Raw genomic sequence first — 18,988 nt, 5'->3', positions numbered from 1 at the left:
TGGGGACACATGTACACCCATGGCTGATTCATGTCAATGTATGGTAAGAACCACTACAATACTGTAAAGTAGTTAGCCTCCAATTAAAATAAATAAATTAAAAAAATAAAATTAAAATGTAGACTTGACAGATTTTCTTAAAATTATGATTTGACAACAAACTTCAATACACACTAAAATTAGCATATCAAAGTATAAGAGTACTGGCATTATCTTTCACAAAAGATACTTATTAATTATAACAGTAAGTAAGCAAAGCTACATCACTAGTCATAAGGCACTATCAACATTTGTTGTTAGTTAGAACATCTGACTCTCTTGTGACTAAGCTCCTGTCCATTGGATTTCTTCAGCAAGAATACTGGAGTGGGGTGCCATGCCCTCCTCCAGGGGGTCTTTCAGACCCAGGAATCCAACCCAAGTCTCCTAACTGGCAGGAAGATTCTTTACCACTGAGCCACTAGGGAAGCCCACTGTCAACATTATATGATCCCTAGTGATTTCCTTGGAGAAGGAAATGGCAACCCATTCCAGTGTTCTTGCCTGGAGAATCCCAGGGACGGGGGAGCCTGGTGGGAGGCCATGGGGTCGCACAGAGTTGGACACGAGTGAAGCAACTTAGCAGCTAGCAGCAGCAAGCAGGCATGAACTGAGAACTACATCACTTCCATAGTATTTTTGCCAAGTGTATAATTTCAAACTGAAAGGAAAGAAAAAAAAGCACACAAACCCAGATGCACATGGTTCAGGTATTTTGTAGTTTCTCCAAGTGTTAAAAATCAAGAAAATGAAACTAAACAGCCATCCCAAATGAGAGATTAAGCAGATTTTGACAACTACATGCAACGTTGGATACCACTTTAGATGTATAAAATTATCAGTTGATAATTGAACATTAATAGACATTTACTGTTTTTTATAACTGTATGCTGCAATGAAAGATGTTTAGATAAGTAGTTGGAAAATATTAAAAACACAAACGAACAACAACAAAAGCCTATGTAGTAACAAAGCAACATTCGTGGAGGTATTAAGTCATATATCAATATAGAATTAGAAACTAAATAAGGCTAGTTATTTCCTGTTTCCAGTCTACATGAAAAAACACTCAGAACAGTTTTGACAGAGCTAGTAAAGCAAACACAAAATAAAGTTCTGTGTTTAGGACTATCTTCTCAGAAAGTGTCAATAAAATAATGATGGCTATAATAGAGGAGAGATAATATAAAAATAAACAAATTGTAGTTCACATATTCATTGGATACAAAAATTTTCATTTTTAGAAAAATTCAGTTCTTTTAATTAATAATTAAAATGGCAAATATCAACTTGAAAACAAGACATTTTATTAAACCTGTCACCAAATTTGATGAAAAATTCTTAAAAGGTGAAAAAGTTCATAACATGACCCATAAGTATTTAAAAATTAAAGAAAATCATAATTTGAGTTTCAATGAAATTGTATTTAAAAAATATTAAAGCTCATTTACACATATTAAGATGAAAAAAACTAGTTTTGCAATCCCTATCACTACAGTAACAAAACTATGAAATGCTTGGGAATGAATTTTAAAAAGAAAAGCTAAACTAGCAGTATTCCAACATAACAATTTGATTTTAGAAAAATATAAAGACATACCTTGTTGTTTGACAGGAAGACTCAAAGAGATCTAGTCTCTCCTAATTAATCTATTAAATTGTTGCAAATGAAATAAAAACTGCATTATTTTTTCCAACTTGCAAAGTAATGTTAAGCATCAATTGAGAGAAAAAATGCAAGTTTAGTCAGGGAATATTCTGAAAAAGAAGAGAAATGAGATAGAGCTCAATGGAATAGAAAAGATTCATCAGAATTTTTAAGTAACAATAGAAAGTAAGGCAGACAAATATATAGAAATTCAATCAATTATATGTCAGGATTTCTATGATTATGGTAGAAGTGAAGATGAGTGGTAACTACCTAAGTCAAGGTAAACAATTTGAATACGTAATGCTTTAAAACCACAGTAAGGATAAATGAAAGAGAAATAAAATGGCAAAACGTGATGAAAAAAAAACAGATGAAGAAATGATACTAATACAAACATGTTTTAAAGAAAAACACAAAACTCACAAGGCATAAAACATAGTATGATTATATTTTAATATACAACCAAAATACAAAACACAGTAAATTGACGGCAATAAAATATGGTATTTCATTTGCACTACACTAAGACATTGATATACCAAGGAAAATGAAAAGAAAAAAAAAACAGAGCAAAATGAAATAATGCAAGTGACTGGTAAGGACTAAGCATATATGAAAATGACAGGCTCAACAGTAACAGAAGAAAAGGCAATTTCTTGGTAACATCATATTGCCGAAGAATAAAAATGTAACATTTATACAGTTTTAGGAAATATATCCATATAAACACTTGTAGATAAGATTGATGAAATCCTGTCTATATAATAGAGGAAAATCTATTTTACTTTGGACTTGAAACTATAAATTTGGGGTATCCTTAGTCTTCATAGTTTCATTGGAATTATTTCAACAAATTAGTTGGATAAATTTACAATTCATATATAAACAATGCTTACTGCATAGAAAAATCTGTGGCTAGTATATACAGATCCCCCAAAATGCCATGAGTGTTAACTGATCAATAAACCCATAAGATATGCACAAAATTTCATCAATAAGTAGATAACATAGACAGAGGTGGCAGAATCAGAGGAGGAAAAACAGCATTTAAGAAGTAAAATGTTATACTTAAAATTTTCCATATCCTTTGAAATCTTGAAAATTGTGATTTTTTATGCATCAATTTTAAATTTCCCTGTGATAAATGGAAATTTTAAATATACGCAGTAATACTTTTGGGGGCAACGATACGAAGCTTTGACATTACAAGGTCCTGAGCATAACAATGTCTCCATCATTCAAGCTCCTGAGATTCAGTCCAATAGCAACAATGAAAACAGTCCACATGCCTGGTTACAATTCTCTCCAATATCACCCATTAAATTTGAGCCTTCTCAGCCTGTTTTTCTGATCTACAGGGAGTGTCTGTTGCAATACAATAATGAGGAACTGCCATACATTATGAAGACTATTTTTTGGTTTTATGGAAGATGGTAGCAGAATCAATGGTATCAGTTTTCCTATGTAGTCATCACTTGAGAGGACACACTGGGGAAAAAATGGGTAAAGGTTAGTAGCATACTTCATTTTATTACATAAAATGAAATGCAATAAATAGCTATTCTAACATGAAAAAACAAGTGAGTCAAAATTTGCTTTGGAATTCTTTTAACAATGAGAAAACCAGGCACTGGTATTCTTATACCTTGCTTCTTCTGTCTTATGAACTGATCCTTTGAACTTTCTCCTCACACTGTCTATGTCTCTTTATTACTCTTTCCTCTCCACCAGATCACTCACTCATGATATCATGCAATCTACACGGCTTTCTGTATAAGAAACATACCAATACCTAAATATTGCAATGAAAATAACCAAGAAACTTAGTCCATTTGATAAGAAAAATAGTGACTATATCAAAGATACAGAGGCTACAAAGGAACTTAGGAAACCATTTAGTTCCTAATGCATTATAGGCCCCATCAGAATTGCTGAGCAGGTACCTTTCAAAAAACCATTAATCTTCTCTTTGAAAAACTGAAAGAAAATGAAAGGACAATGGCTCTGTCATGTCCGACTCTGTGACCCCATGGACTATACAGTTCATGGAATTCTCCAGGCCAGAATACTGGAGTGGGTAGCCTCTCTCTCCAGAGGATCTTCCCAACCCAGGTATTGAACCCAGGTCTCCTGCAATGCAGGCAGATTTTTTACCAGCTGAGCCACAAGGGAAGGCCAAGAATATTGAAGGGGATAACCTATCCCTTCTCCAATGGATCTTCTTTACCAACTGAGCTATGAGGGAAGCCTGTAATCTTAAGTTATGATTTATCCCTGAGGAAAAAGGAAACATTTTCTGAATAAAACCTTTACTTTCAAGGTTATCCCATGGACAGCAGGTAGGCAATAAGGCTCTCTGACAAAGAACGTTTAAGGAATTTGTCAGTATTCATTTCTTGCCAGCATATCCCATGAAGTAATCCTACAGCAAGGCAGAATGGGAAATGAAGGAAAAGCTCCTACAGTGTCAAGGGCAGGAATTCAGCATCTGTTACATTACTGACTTCATCCACAGCTGTCCCCTCTCATTCTTCCTATAGTTCCACAGCTCCAGGAGTTCTAAGAGTCTACATTTCAGGATCTACACACTGGACCTGAATCTTTTCTATTTTTCATTTCCCAAGTGACTTAATCCAAAAATCTTTTTTTTTTTCTAATTTTTTATCTTTTGCCTAATTAACTCCCCAAATCACAAAACAATTCAGTATGACTTTACGTCAGGCAATGAGTAAGATATTTGCCAAAAATTATCTAAAAAGAGATTCTGAGTGTGAGAAAAGTAGAATTCTGAAAATCAAGGACCCCTTCAAAAACAATACAAACAACTACTGAAGCTGCACATTTGTAGCTCTTAACCTACTGTACTGTCTTCAATCTGGCCTCGCAAGCTACCTGTGCCTGCAGTCGCCTTGGCACTATCCCACCACGCTGAGATTCTGGTTGGCCATATGACAAGGTTGCTGCTGCTGCTGCTGCTAAGTCACTTCAGCCGTGTCCGACGCTGTGCAACCCCAGACAGCAGCTCACCAGGCTCCCCTGTCCCTGGGATTCTCCAGGCAAAACCACTGGAGTGGGTTGCCATTTCCTTCTCCAATGCATGAAAGTGAAGTCGCTCAGTCGTGTCCAACTCTTAGCGACCCCATGGACTGCGGCCTTCCAGGCTCCTCTGTCCATGGGATTTTCCAGGCAAGAGTATTGGAGTGGGTTGCCATTGCCTTCTCCCTGACAAGGTTAGCCAACAGAATATGGCAGAAATGATGTTACATGACCTCTGAAACTAAATCAAAAAAGGCCATGCCACTTCAAACACTTATTTCTATGATTCAAGTGAGAACCTGACTGTGTGATGGTTAAAAAGCCTTTTAGCTAAGCCCAACCTTCCAAGTCATCTAAAACCAGTGCCAGATGTAAGTGAAAAAGTATCCAGAAGACTCTAGTGGTTTGAATTACTCTCAACCATTGAACTGGGTCTTCCCAGTTGATTCCACATACATTCTGGCACTCTCAGAAATCTTCACCCACAGAATCTGTAGAAATAGCACAATAATGTATTATATATTAACCAAGTTTAGGATAGATACCTATATGTTATCGGAACAATAAACACTAGCTGCCACCAAAATTCCATCAAACTTAAGAAAAGTAGAATCAGTTCCTGTCTAACCAAAGTTCCCGCCCTCAATCAAATGAGCACTCAGATTGCCCTTACAATCACTATCACCAAGGGGTTTTCCTGAGCCCAGTGATGGGAGTGAAGAAAACCTGGAATGAGCAATAATGCAACTGGGCTGGTGACAACAATTATTGAGATTAAAACAAAAATGGCAAAGTATCTTTTCCTGAACTACTACCTCCCTACAGGGAAAAAACAAGAAACATAATAAGGTAAAGCACATAGCATTCTGACCAAACACTGAAGCAGCAGGTTAAGTGGAGGCTAATGTTGAACTAACACGTAGAAACAGTTCTTCATTAATTAATCCTGTAGCTGATTCAACTCTCCAACTTCAACATGACTTTACTACTACTATTATTCTATATTAGCACCTTTCTTAGGCTGCCATGAACCTCTACCATTATTCTACCACCAAACTACACATGCAAAAATAGCTGGTCTATTCCCTAATTTATAATTAGTAAAATATTGATCATCATATGTTTTGCAATGTTAGTTATCGTGTTTGGTGTTAAATTAAGTAAAGGCAGGCCATCGCCTACAGTATTCATGGACTCCATCTTTAACACAATTATATTTTTAAGTAACTGGCTTACTTACTGATTCTCAGGAATATCTGCTAATTCCAAGCTGTACAAGAACAAAGTCTGCACCAGTGTTATTTTCTTGAGCCTAGCCAAAATCTTGTCCTAATACAGCATTTCTTGATCCAGAACCGTCTTACTTGTGGTTTACAGTTGAGATTTATAAATTAAGGAACTCCACTGGAAGAATGTTCCTGATGATCTCAGATATCCTCAGACTATCTGCATGTTATGTTTTTCTTTCACCATATTTACCTGAAAAGCAAGTATACAATAAAGCCAAGGTCAGGTACAAATAAAACTCCAGGAGACACTGATTATTATACCTTTAGAAGTGACAGGAATAGTGAATGCAAATTAAAAAACTAGCAGATAAGACTACCCCAAACAGAATTTTTTTTTTTTTTACTTACACCTTCTCAGAGTACTTTCAGCATGAATGTTGAGACTACTGAAATTTTTCATGCCAGTTCTGAATAATCTAAAAAGCCATAAAAACCTATGAGCAATCCATTCAACAGACTCAAACTACTGTAAAAGAAAATAACCCATTCTCCAATTAGGCCCATTAATTAAGAGTAATTCCCAAGCTATTCCAAGAGACTTTCCCTCAACAATTAGCCACAAATCTGGCACTGTCTTATAAAATCACCCTTTATAGGAACTTTTAATGACTACTGTTATCATTCATGTGTTTGTCAACCCAAATATAATTGTATAACACCTACCCGAAATCCCATCTTCTCCCTTCTTTCCGAGGGTAATCAAATATTCTTTAATTCACTGTTTAAAACTCTCTGCCGCATTAGTATCTAGGTCACACGCTCTTCATGATCACTCAAAAACTATGCGTAACAGTCACTGGGAATACAAAGCTGGATACAACAGCCCAAAACTCCAAAAATGTCAACAGGTAACAATGAAGACAAGTAAAAATTGGCTGTATCTTTTAAGGTCCTTCGGTTGTTTGATGTTGCTTTCGAAATACATTTAAAAATTTAAAGGCAGTAAATAGCAGCTGTCCCTTTTTTCCTGGTATGTTTATATAGTAATGTTAAATTTTCGCTATGATTTTCCAGACAACTTTCTATTCCATAATTCACATCTGCACTTTTACATTGTCATGTAGCAACATATGTTTTAGTACTGAACTTACACATGTGCAAAAGTTTCAAAAAGAATGCTAAAATATCACCAATATAGTTAACACTACTGAGTAAGCATTATTTAATTCTATTATGTCAGAATAAACCCCCTCCTTAGGAACAGTAACCATTAATATTTCAAATAGAAAAAACAGAGGCTTATGGACATATCTCAGCATACACATTTAGTTGTTATCTGTTCAAAAATGACATTTAAAAGAAATCAACTTAAAACATTCAATATCAGAATACTTTTTCAGAGTTTCAGTGACAGTCATACAAATAAGCTATCATTACAATTCTTCTTTTAATGATGCATATTTCAGACATTCAAATTATGTTACAATCTCTAACATATTTTCTTCTTTATGAATTTGAGAACAGTAACAGGTAAAATCCCATCAGCAAGTTTTATCATTTCAAACGTTTTACATATTCAAATTTTGATTGTCATTGCCAAACTGCTACAAAAAATAAGATAGACAAATGATCCCTCTAACAAATTTTCATTATTTACATTATAGGCAATTGAGAATACTCCTGACATTAGTTACTGATTATAATATACAAATTTAACTACCCACCAGAAAACTTTCAAAAGCTCTCAGAAAAAAACCTCAATATCACAGAAATTCTGTTCTCACAGAAGTATATATGGAAATATTAACATCTGTTTAGATATAAATGAAGCAGGTTTCTACACATTTAAGCTTATAACTGAAATTCTATTTCCATCTTTTCCCTAAAAAGAAAAAAAGCAATGAATAGATGTTTAAAAAGAAATTATCCTATCTATATCCCTAAAACTAATTTTACATATTTATGAATATACATTTACAGTATGTTTGTATATGGATATAAATTCTCAACCAGTATGTTTATATAGTATAGCAAAATAACCATTACTTTATGTTAGCTATGAAAATAGTTATGACTTAAATGCCAATTCCCTTTTAATGTCTTCCTTTCTTCCTGAAGATAAAAATAAAATCCTTTGGTCATTTTTCGTTGTTAAAGTATACAATCTAATCTTTTCCTATGAGAATCTAACAATCTAAAGACGTGGAGACGATATAGATATCCCTATGCCCAAAAACTCACTGCATAAACACCAACTGTAATGGCAGACCCAAGGTGGAAGAGCAGATGGTCAGGCGCTCATCTTCTCCTCTGAACTCCAAAATTACAACTCGCTACTGGACAACCACTGACAAGAGAATGAGGGATCCCACCAAAAAGGAAACTCCACATCCAAGGAGAAGCTCCAGCAAGATGGCTGGAGGGGCGAAATTGCATTTAGAATCAAACCCCATACCTGCCAGAGATGCTTGAAGGGCTGAAACAAAACCTTGGGCTCACCAGGGATGTCAGAGTCTGAGCCAGACCTGCCTTAGAGTTTGAGTGTCTCCTGTGGAGGCATGGATTAGCAGGGGCCTACCGCTGGGGCAGGGGCTCTGGATTCAGCAGATCTGGGTATAGCATAAGCACTCGTGGAGGAGGTCACTATTAACCCCACAACAGAGCCACCAGAACTTACACAGGACTGGAAAAACAGACTCTTGGACAGCACAAAGAAAACCTTGTGTGCACCAGGACCCAAGAGAAACGAGCAGTGGCCCCAGAGGAGACTGACTCAGACTTGCTGGTGAGCGTCCAGGAGTCTCCGGTGGACGCCTGGGTCGGCAGTGGCCTGCTACAGGGTTGGGGCACTGAGTAAAGCAGTGTGCGCACAGGAACTTTTGAAGGAGGTTGCCGTTATCTTCATTACCTCCACCATAGTTTGGCCTCAGCTCAAACAACAGAGAGGTAACACAGCCCCACCCATCAACAGAAAATCAAATTAAAGATGGACTGGGTATGGCCCAGCCCATCAGAACAAGACCCAGTTTCCCCCTCAGTCAGCCTCTCCCATCAGGAAGCTTCCATAAGCCTTTTATCCTTCTCCATCAGAGGGCAAACAAAATGAAAACCACAATCACAGAAAACTAATCACATGGACCACAGCCTTGTCTAACTCAATGAAACCGTGAGCCATGCTGTGTAGGGCCACCCAAGATGGACGGGTCATGGTGGAGAGTTATGGAAAAACGTGCTCCACTGTAGAAGTAAAAAGCAACAGTTAGAACTGGACATGAGACAGACTGGTTCCAAATAGGAAAAGGAGTATGTCAAGGCTGTATATTGTTACCCTGCTTATTTAACTTATATGCAGAGTACATTATGAGAAACACTGGGCTGGAGGAAGCACAAGCTGGAATCAAGATTGCTGGGAGAAATATCAAGAACCTCAGTTATGCAGGTGACACCACCCTTACGGCAGAAAGCAAAAAGAGCCTCTTGATGAAAGTGAAAGAGTGAAAAAGCTGGCTTCAAACTGAACATTCAGAAACTGTGATCACGGCATCTGGTCCCATCACTTCATGGCAGATAGATGGGGAAACAATGGAAACTGGCTGACTTTATTTTTCTGGGCTCCAAATTCACTGCAGATGGTGACTGCAGCCATGAAGTTAAAAGACGCTTGCTCCTTGGAAGAAAAGTCATGACCAACCAAGACAGCATACTGAAAAGCCAGAGACATTACTTTGCCAACAAAAGTCCTTTCTAATCAAAGCCATGGTTTTTCCAGTAGTCATGTATGAATGTGAGAGTTGGACTATAAAGAAAGCTGAGCACCAAAGAATTGATGCTTTAGAACTGTGGTGTTGGAGGAGACTCTTAAAGGGCCCCTTGGACTCCAAGGAGATCCAACCAGTCCATCCTAAAGGAAATCAGTCCTGAATATGCATTCGAAGGACTGATGCTGAAGCTGAAACTCCAATACTTTGGCCTCCTGATGCGAAGAACTGACTCATCTGAAAAGACCCTGATGCTGGGAAAGACTGAAGGTGGGAGAAGGGGATTAAAGAGGATGAGATGGTTGGATGGCATCACCGACTCAATGGACATTGAGTTTGAGTAAATTCCAGGAGTTGGTATTGGGACAGGGAAGCCAGAAACGCTGCAGTCCATGGGGTCGCAAAGGGTCGGACATGACTGAGTGACTGAACTGAACTAAACACCAAAATATTACACAGTCCTAAAAGCCAATTATGAGTTCTGTTACACTAATACATCCATAGAAGCCACCTTGTGATATTTTATGAGATATTTACAAATTTATACTTAGTGAAATCCCATGCATCTAGAAAACCTAGATTTTTTAATGATTCTTTTACCGCTATTTACAATGTTGTCTTGTATGTTGTCATGCATTCCAATTAAATACAACACTGTATAATTCAAAGACAATAAAATCTTATAAGACACATTTCCTTTGATTAAAATATATAATACCCTATCAGCAGCACAACTACAAATTACGACTTTTTTAATGTACAAAAATCTAAGCACTAAAAATACAAAACTTTCTTTTAGATGAGAATCCAAAAATGAAAAAGTACCATTTAACTCTTGCTTTTCCATAACTCAGAAAGCAGATCCCTAAACAGGTATATAGCTCAAGAAACCCACAACAGCATCAATTTCACTGCTGAGATTTCTAAAGAAAACAATGGAACTTTACAATGAATTATTTACAAAATTATACTTTATGAGACTCTATACATCTAGAAAGTCTAGATGTTAAAAATTAAAACCTTACATCTGCCTATTTACAAAGCTGTCTTGAATATTGTCATGCAACGAAGGGAACACATACAGAACTGTGTATTGTTCCAAGAGGTAGTATAAAATTTAATTGACAAAGTCATATTTTAATTTGAATGTTAAGAGGAAAAAAAATAAAGATAAAAAATATAAGAAGGGTGAGTAGAGCACAGAGGCTTTTTAGGGCCATTACAATATGATGATGATAATACATGTCATTATATCTTTTTCCAAACCCACAGAATGTGCAAGAGCAAGAGTTAACCATAATGTGTATAAACTACTGACACTGGGTGATTGTGTCAATGTGGGCTCATCAATTTTAACAAAACGTACCACTCTCAGAGAGGATTTGATAACGGAGGTGGATTTTCATACATGTACTAGGTTGATAATGGGGGGAATTATGCAAGTGTTCAGGCAGAGGGTACATGGGAAATCTTTTGTGCCTTCCCTTCAAGTTTTCTGTGAACCCGAAACTGCTCTTAATAAAAATTATATAAATGAAATATATCAGGAATCTTGGTTTGAATTAGATATACCAAAAGAATTTACATGGTGTAAGTTTTAAATATACGTACTTGATACAATGGCCAATTCTCCTTCTATATGAGAACAGGGTAAATGTGTGATCTTGTCAGTGTTTCCACTTAACAACCAAACTAATATATGATAACTTTTTCATAGCTCCAAGGGCCTGTTTGTCAACTTCATTGCTATGTTGATTTTAAAAGATAATACTAACACATTTACAATGAAATAGTTATAAAGTTAAACTTTTTAGATTCTCAGTACATTTAGAAATATTACATGTTTAAAACTAAATATTACTTTTGCTCCTTATTTACAAAATTGTTTTGGCTATTGTCATGTTAGCAAGTGAACACAAACATTTCTATAAAATTTTCATTAGGAAAATGAATTGCCATCAGGAACCTTAGCACATCTGAGAAAATAAGTTACACATACCTGTCCCACAATTAGAGGTAAAATTATATAAGAAATGCCTGTATCTAGAAAGAACACATGTTTTTAACTGCATACACAGCATTCTAAAAATCACTGAAGAACAGTGAGACTTAACGTTACCATTCCATTTCAACAAGCATAAAGCTTATGTGTTATGAATCTTAGGTAAATATGTATTCAAAACTATGACAGAAATTTGTGAACATCTAGTGTTATATGGATAAGAAACAAAAATCTGATCACAGGCACAAAACCACCTAATAATACTGTCCCCCTGTACAGACTAAGTATAAACACATAATGGTCATGCAACACTTCTCTTCATAATATATATTTTTCACCATTAGTTTAACATTAATATATTGATTTCGTGTGTGTGTGTGTGTGTGTGCGCACGCGCACGTACGCGCGGTTTCAGAACACATAGGAACTTGTTAAGGAAGAGCTTGCTTGTTAGACAAGTATGCAATGTGTCTTTACTCTGTTCTAATATTTAAAACTCAAAATTTAGATGGAAAGGAAAAATACACAAGTCTATATATTTAAAAATATGAATGATAATTTCTACACGCTAACAAATAATGTCTAGTGAAAAAAGCCTCAAGAACACAATAATAAACAAAAAACCATCAAAATTCAAGCCTAATTCATGAAGATGCTCCCTCTGTTCTATCTAAGATAAAACAATGACCATAACTTTAACATTTCAACAAAAAGGTATTCCAAAATTATTGACAGAAATTTAAAATATTTTATAAAAGTAATTCCTAGCAACCAAATATATCCCAAATACAAGTAGTTTAGCAATTCAATTTGTCAAAATAGTGTTTTCACTTTTGTCTATCAGTTTGGTACTCACAAAATACATGTCTACCAGGCAAATCCTATGTAGATGTCATTTTAAAACACTAACATTTGCTTCCCACATATCTAACAGCCTCACTATGTTCTCCAGCAATAAAGTTCATAAACTAAAGCTTCCTATATTATCCACCCTCAAACAACCCAAAGAACCTAAGACTAAAGCCAAATGATAACTGGCCCCCAAAATATTTCCATTCTATGACTTTTAGTATCACTAGTTTAATACACACATATGTGCATGTATTCATGTGTGTTTATATGTATACATGGATATGTATGTAAAAACATCCCTACAAAACGTGGAAGAAATGTTCAGAGCAAACGACTACATATTCTATTTTATTGACCACCATCTAAAAGAATCCCTTAATTGCCCAATTATTTACTCAGATGGTCTGAAAATAGGCAAAATTTTCACTTTCTGCACAGTTAATATTTTATAAAACATGCTTAATTATAGCTCATATGCCTAAAAACATATAATACTATTCAACAGACATAATATAAAAACATTCCTTTGATCAGCCAACTATTTAATGAACTCAGGTCTGTTATATGGATATACTATCACTAACATCACCCATAAAAACTTACATATTGTCTATACAACTATAAACAAGTACTTTAAAACAATAATTCACTATTTTCATTAAAAGTCAAATGCCACCGGCAAATGAAAACTTTTGTAACCTATGCTGTTTTACCATATGTGAAGATTTCTCCAAGTTCTATAAAGAGTTGTGTTCTTTCTATATACAAATATATCTGAAAAACATAAAAGCAGTCCAGTGATGGTTCCACCATGATGAATCCTGTCATAAAATGATATATTTACATTAGATACTCCATACTATGTATTTCTCACAACCTAAAAATTGTGTCTAAGGATCCAATGAACTGAGAGGCTGGAAGGAACATTTCTTTTGGCAGACAAAAATATTTCTATCCTATTAGGTTGATATGAATTTACAATGATATAGACAATTACAAGCTAAACAAAAAATTTAACATTGCTTACAACAAACTGTTTAACAACTTCTACCAGAAATGAATTAATATTGATTGGCAATTAGAATATTGCTTAAATATATTTAGATTCCCAACATCTGATCATGGAGCAAAGTCTGGATGCTGTTTGAGAACACTCTTTATGCATATGCATTTACATATACAATCTTCCAAAACTCCCTATTCTCTGTCTCCTAAATTCAGCTTTTATTTGCCTAACACAAAGTGGTCTAGAAATTCCTCAGTAACCAACATTATATTCTAGTAATTGAAATGCCCAAAATGTCAACCATCTCTATGCATGATAGGATGATAAAGCACAGTACTTTTTCTTTTATGTACAAAGCAATAAAAAAAATCCCAATCAACCCTGATTATGTAAGCGTTGAGAGTCTCTTCTCTGGTGCAAAAATTCCATCATGATAAGGCAATCTCATACCATAAAAAACTGTAACATAAATACCATTTACAGGATAACGTCTACAACCTGATGGAACACCCTTAATAGAATTTCTTAGATGACAGTTGAATACAGAACAATCTCTCTCATCCCAAAAAGCCATTGCAATAATCCAATCAGATGATTTCAAATGTATACATCATTCAGAGGTATTCTAACAATCCTTATTTCTATAATCATGTATTAAACATAATTCTATATATATTAACAAACTTTGTTGTTTGCAACACACTGAGAATTGTCACGAAGCAATTATATTTATGTCATACATAGTATTTTTAAAATGCATATAAACAATAGCAGTACCTTCTTTTGCTTTTATGATATATTAATATTAGACATTTCCATGTCCTTCTCTTTTTGCCAGCCATAAACAATACAGAATTCTGTACAGTTTACAAAATGTCCTCAGAATCCCTTTCTAAAGGTCTTTTCCAGAAGGCAATTTTACCAAACATATTTTTAGAAACTTTCTTAGGAAACAAGCTGTATTATCTTATATAAAAATAATATATTGATGATTATAAATGTAGACCTATCTACTTGAATATTAGATTTCAAAAGATTAAGCAAAGAAAGAATACAATTAAGCTCTTACATGCTGAATTTCATTCTCTTCCTCTCCTAACATTCAATAAACAATTCATCATTCAGAGTATTTTATATCTCAATATCATTACCCAAACACAATTTTCCTAAGTATTTAAAAACATTCATAAGCTAGAAATGTCAAATAAATTAATAGGATTAGAGTTGTTTTAAAATGCAATTAAGATCTGTTTATCATAAAAGTACACAAATGCCATATATATAGGGCTTTCACTGGTATCTGTGATAATCCACAGCAAGGAAATTACTCTTCCTCACCAGTCCAAAGACTGCTCATGAAATATCAATATTTCAGAACCAAGACGAAGTTCGGGCCAGTATTAAACTCTTATTTTGTCTATAATTCTGTAGATGGTGAAGCTTCTAACTGAAATCAAGAAGCACTATCCTTCCCGTCCTAGCCTCTTATTCCTATAGGGTTAGCTTGCGTACTTGATGTTGTCCAGACTAGCCAACACTTGAAGTTTTACCGAGTTGAAATAATTTTCAATTCAGTAGACACCCTTCACATACTTGAATACTGGAGAGAATCTGGAATGAGAGTTGCTGTCCTGATGCTGTGATCAGGCAAATCAATAGAGTTAAGGATCTAGAAAGTATCTATATAGAAGCGCCCTGGCCAAAGACGCTTTAAATTGGCAAGAGGTGTAGAATTCCTTATCAGTCCATACATAAAACTGCTCAGGATACTCCAGAAAAATCTGCTCATCTATGTTAATAGAAAAAAAAGTTTGCACAACTACCCTAAAACCATCCTGAGTTGCACACTGTATCTTGCTGTGCAAAGTTATCTTGAGACTCTTGTGGACCAAAGGGTAAGAGGAAAGGAGTTTGAAATTTATGAATCCAAATGTTCAGTAACTAGAACTGGAAAATTTTCAATTTTCACAGTGGCAAGAAATACTCAAAATATTATCAGTTTATATAAACCTTTGTCCTCTTCTCTGATTATTGCTTATTTCTAACACTTCTGAAACATGTCTATTGCAGATTTATGAAGAACACGATGTGGTTTCATCATCTTTCTCAAAGATTGTTCTGGCCAACAGATAAATTACAGAATCTGAAGCTGGAAGTAAGGGGACCAGTTAGAAGTTTCAGTATGAAAAGCAGCTCCAAAACAGCCATCTATATAACACAGTAGCTATTGTGCAAAAAAGATTCTAAGTTTCTTGATGAAATCCTTGTCCATTTTTCTTAGGCCCCATTCATGTTCATGAATGACAGCCAATCACCTTCAAGTTGACATCATGTTTCAAATCTCTGTAAAATTGATAGTAAATATATATTACACAATGATTTTAAAAGGATGTTTATGAATTGTTTCCTGCTTATTTGCCACTATCCTCTTTGAATTATCTGTACACGTGTTTTCAATTTTAAAAGCAACTATTCAAAGTCTTTTCTTTTACAATGAGTTGTAGGATGTTGTTTATGGCACATTATAAAAACCAAGAGAATAATCAATGTATTCTGCTAACCTAAATATAGCATATGCATTTTCACATATCTTTATGTGTTCAAGTTACTGTTAGCCACTAATAAGTAAACTCTGTTGTATATGCCTCAAAAACTACGCTCTCTTGATTTTTAAGATTTGCTCTAAGAATAAATTAAACAAAGACATGTCTTTGGGGGCTTCCCTGTTGACTCAGTAGTAAAGAATCCACCAGCCAATGCAGGAGACACAGGTTCAACCTCTGGTCCAGGAAGATCCAACATGCTGAGGGACAACTAAGCCTGTGCACTACAGCTCTAGACAGTGCTCTAGAGCTCATGAGCTGTAATTACAGCCTCCACACGCCTAGAGCCTGCGCTCTGCAACAGGGGAAACCACTGCAGTGAGAAGCCCAACCACCAAAAGGAAAGCAGCCCCCGCTCGCCACAGCTGGAGAAAGCCCACACACAGCACCAAAGACCCAGTGCAGCCATAAATAACAGCTTTTTTTTTTAAATGCCTTTTTTAAAATTTAAGTTTATTTATTCTAATTGGAGGCTAATTACTTTACAATAAAAAATGACTTTTTTTTTTTAAACACAGAAGTTTTATTCCCCAGTGAGCCAGACTGAAACAGGTAAAGGCATTCAGTAAGAGATACACATTTCTCTCTTCAGAAAAGCCCCTAATCAAAATTTGGAACTCTCACATAAGTAAGTTTAAGACAGTATAGTATTACCCAGGGAATTCCCTGGCAGTCCAGCGATTGGGAGTCCACACTTTGACTACTGAGGGCCTGGGTTCAATCTCTGGTTTGGGAACTAAGATCCCACAAGCTACAAGGTACAGCCAGGGGCAGGGGGAACTATACTACACAATTCCCTGATCTTAAGAGTCTGGCTGGCACAATAAATTTTCTTACTTCTTGACTCAATCCTTACAAAAAAAAAAATAATCAGAAAATAAACATTAAACTGAAAGCCAAATTTTGCCTATCAGTTCAGTTCACTTTAGTCGCTCAGTCGTGCCTGACTCTTTGCGACCCCATGGCCAACTTTCTGTACTTACCAATAATTGAGACAATAGTGTAACAAAAATTCCTATCAAAAACCTATCAGATCCCAATTTTTATTATAGGCTTTGGTGAAAAAAAAGTCATAATGACACCAAGGCCTCCAGTGAACCATTAATGTTTCATTCTAATAAAGGAAGAATATTAGAAAAATCTATCTTTCTGGTATTAGAAATATTTCCAATATTAGAAAAACCATATTTCCAAAACCTGCCATGTTATAATCTTAGACAACAAAAATATTATTCTGTAACAAGACTTTCGTAAGTTTCTTCTTTGTGACTTCAGCAATTTGAGGGGATGGAATATTTGTATTGTTGCTTTGACATCACTTAGGGCCACAATTCACTGTCTTAGTCAAAAAAACTGCTCAGTCTATTTAAAATTCAAAGCCAGTGTTCCAGCCAAGTTCACCAGCCAGGGTAAAGTGAAAGTGAAGTCACTCTGTTGTCCAACTCTTTGCAACCCCATGGACTGTAGCCTACCAGGCTCCTCCCTCCATGGGATTCTCCAGGCAAGAGTACTGGAGTGGTTTGCCACTGTAGGTAGAAATTACCATGTCTAAGAAAACATACTACTCACTGAGATTGCTTCTATTCTTAGAAATATTTCTTAAAACATCTACTATTGCTTTGTATTTTTTATTAGTCATTTTTATGACTGAAGGGCAGAAGTCACAGAAAGAAGACTTCATCTACCATTTAAAAAGCTGAATTAAGTATCCTGTAGCAATAAAGGAGCAGCTCCCCTGTACTAACTGCCCCTATGCACTGTTTGCAAAGATACACTGGCTGTGTGAATATCTGATGCTACTCACCAACATTCAAATCTAGAACAAGCAAAAGTACATTTCAAATACTGCTCTTCTAGTAGAACTTCATCATCTCACTAAGCAACAAAGATATGCTCACTCCTATGAACTCAAATTGCACGTATTTCCACTTTTGACAAAAATGACTAAAATGTATCCCTATGAATACCCTGTAAACTTCATGACAAAGTACTTAGCTTCTCTACAATAAATCCTGCTATTTACTAAACAGCTACTCCCAGAGAGGAGCCAAACTTACTGACTACTGAGTATTGAGAGTATATCAGATAGCCCTAGATTCTAATCTGACACTAATCCAAGTTAATATTCACTAATATAAGTATCTAATAAAATTTTAAAACATCAGTAACGGCATCTCTCTTAAGCATTAACTCTGTGATAGGCTCTGATCCCACTGATCAACTGCAGACAACTGAAGAGAAATAAACTGTCCTTAAACACCAACATCCATGTGACAGCACTTACCACATTCACTGCATTTCATAAAATACGTCCCATAAACATTCTTTCTGGACATCACTTAGACACCTAGAACTGGTTTCCAATGTTTGATCCAAGATGTGGTAGTTTCCTTTATTTTGATCTTGTTTCTGTCTTTGTTTCCACCTTGTCACATATGTGCCTTCTGAGATCCAAAGATGAGCTTCCATTTTTGCTTTGAACAGTGTGTGTGGTACACACACACACACACATACATACATACATATATATATACACATATATATATGCGCACATATAAAAAAGGAAGAAAAAAAGAAAATAATTACAAAAATCTACGAAAAGAAAACAAGGGATGTCTAAAGAACTGGCACAAAGTGTACTACTACACCTGCCAATTTTAGCTATTCAGCTTTCACATGTCAAGACAACATTTCTGCCAAGAATAATGTCTGAAAAGTCTATTGAGGCACATTGACTAGATTTCAGAGTGTCCTTTTAAGCTCAAATTTTGAAATCATCATGTTCAGACAAGGTCCTATGTCATCATAAACC

At 35.4% G+C, this 18,988-nt stretch overlaps 1 long non-coding RNA gene and 1 other non-coding gene across 2 annotated transcripts; both read right to left on the bottom strand.

Annotated features, from left to right (window-relative positions):
- Positions 1-2,234: 2,234 nt before the first annotated feature.
- On the bottom strand, positions 2,235-7,124 carry LOC128066873 (uncharacterized). Its single transcript, XR_008201257.1, has 3 exons — positions 6,679-7,124; positions 5,967-6,205; positions 2,235-3,178 (listed from the first exon to the last, which is right to left on the bottom strand). It is a non-coding gene; the product is annotated as an uncharacterized LOC128066873 (long non-coding RNA).
- Positions 7,125-18,914: 11,790 nt separating this feature from the next.
- Positions 18,915-18,988, bottom strand: LOC128067136 (small nucleolar RNA SNORD107). The gene has a single exon (XR_008201342.1). It is a non-coding gene; the product is annotated as a small nucleolar RNA SNORD107 (small nucleolar RNA).

Source organism: Budorcas taxicolor, chromosome 21 (assembly GCF_023091745.1).
Source record: "Budorcas taxicolor isolate Tak-1 chromosome 21, Takin1.1, whole genome shotgun sequence".
Classification (NCBI taxonomy): domain Eukaryota; kingdom Metazoa; phylum Chordata; class Mammalia; order Artiodactyla; family Bovidae; genus Budorcas; species Budorcas taxicolor.
This window is presented reverse-complemented; position numbering and strand designations above follow the sequence as displayed.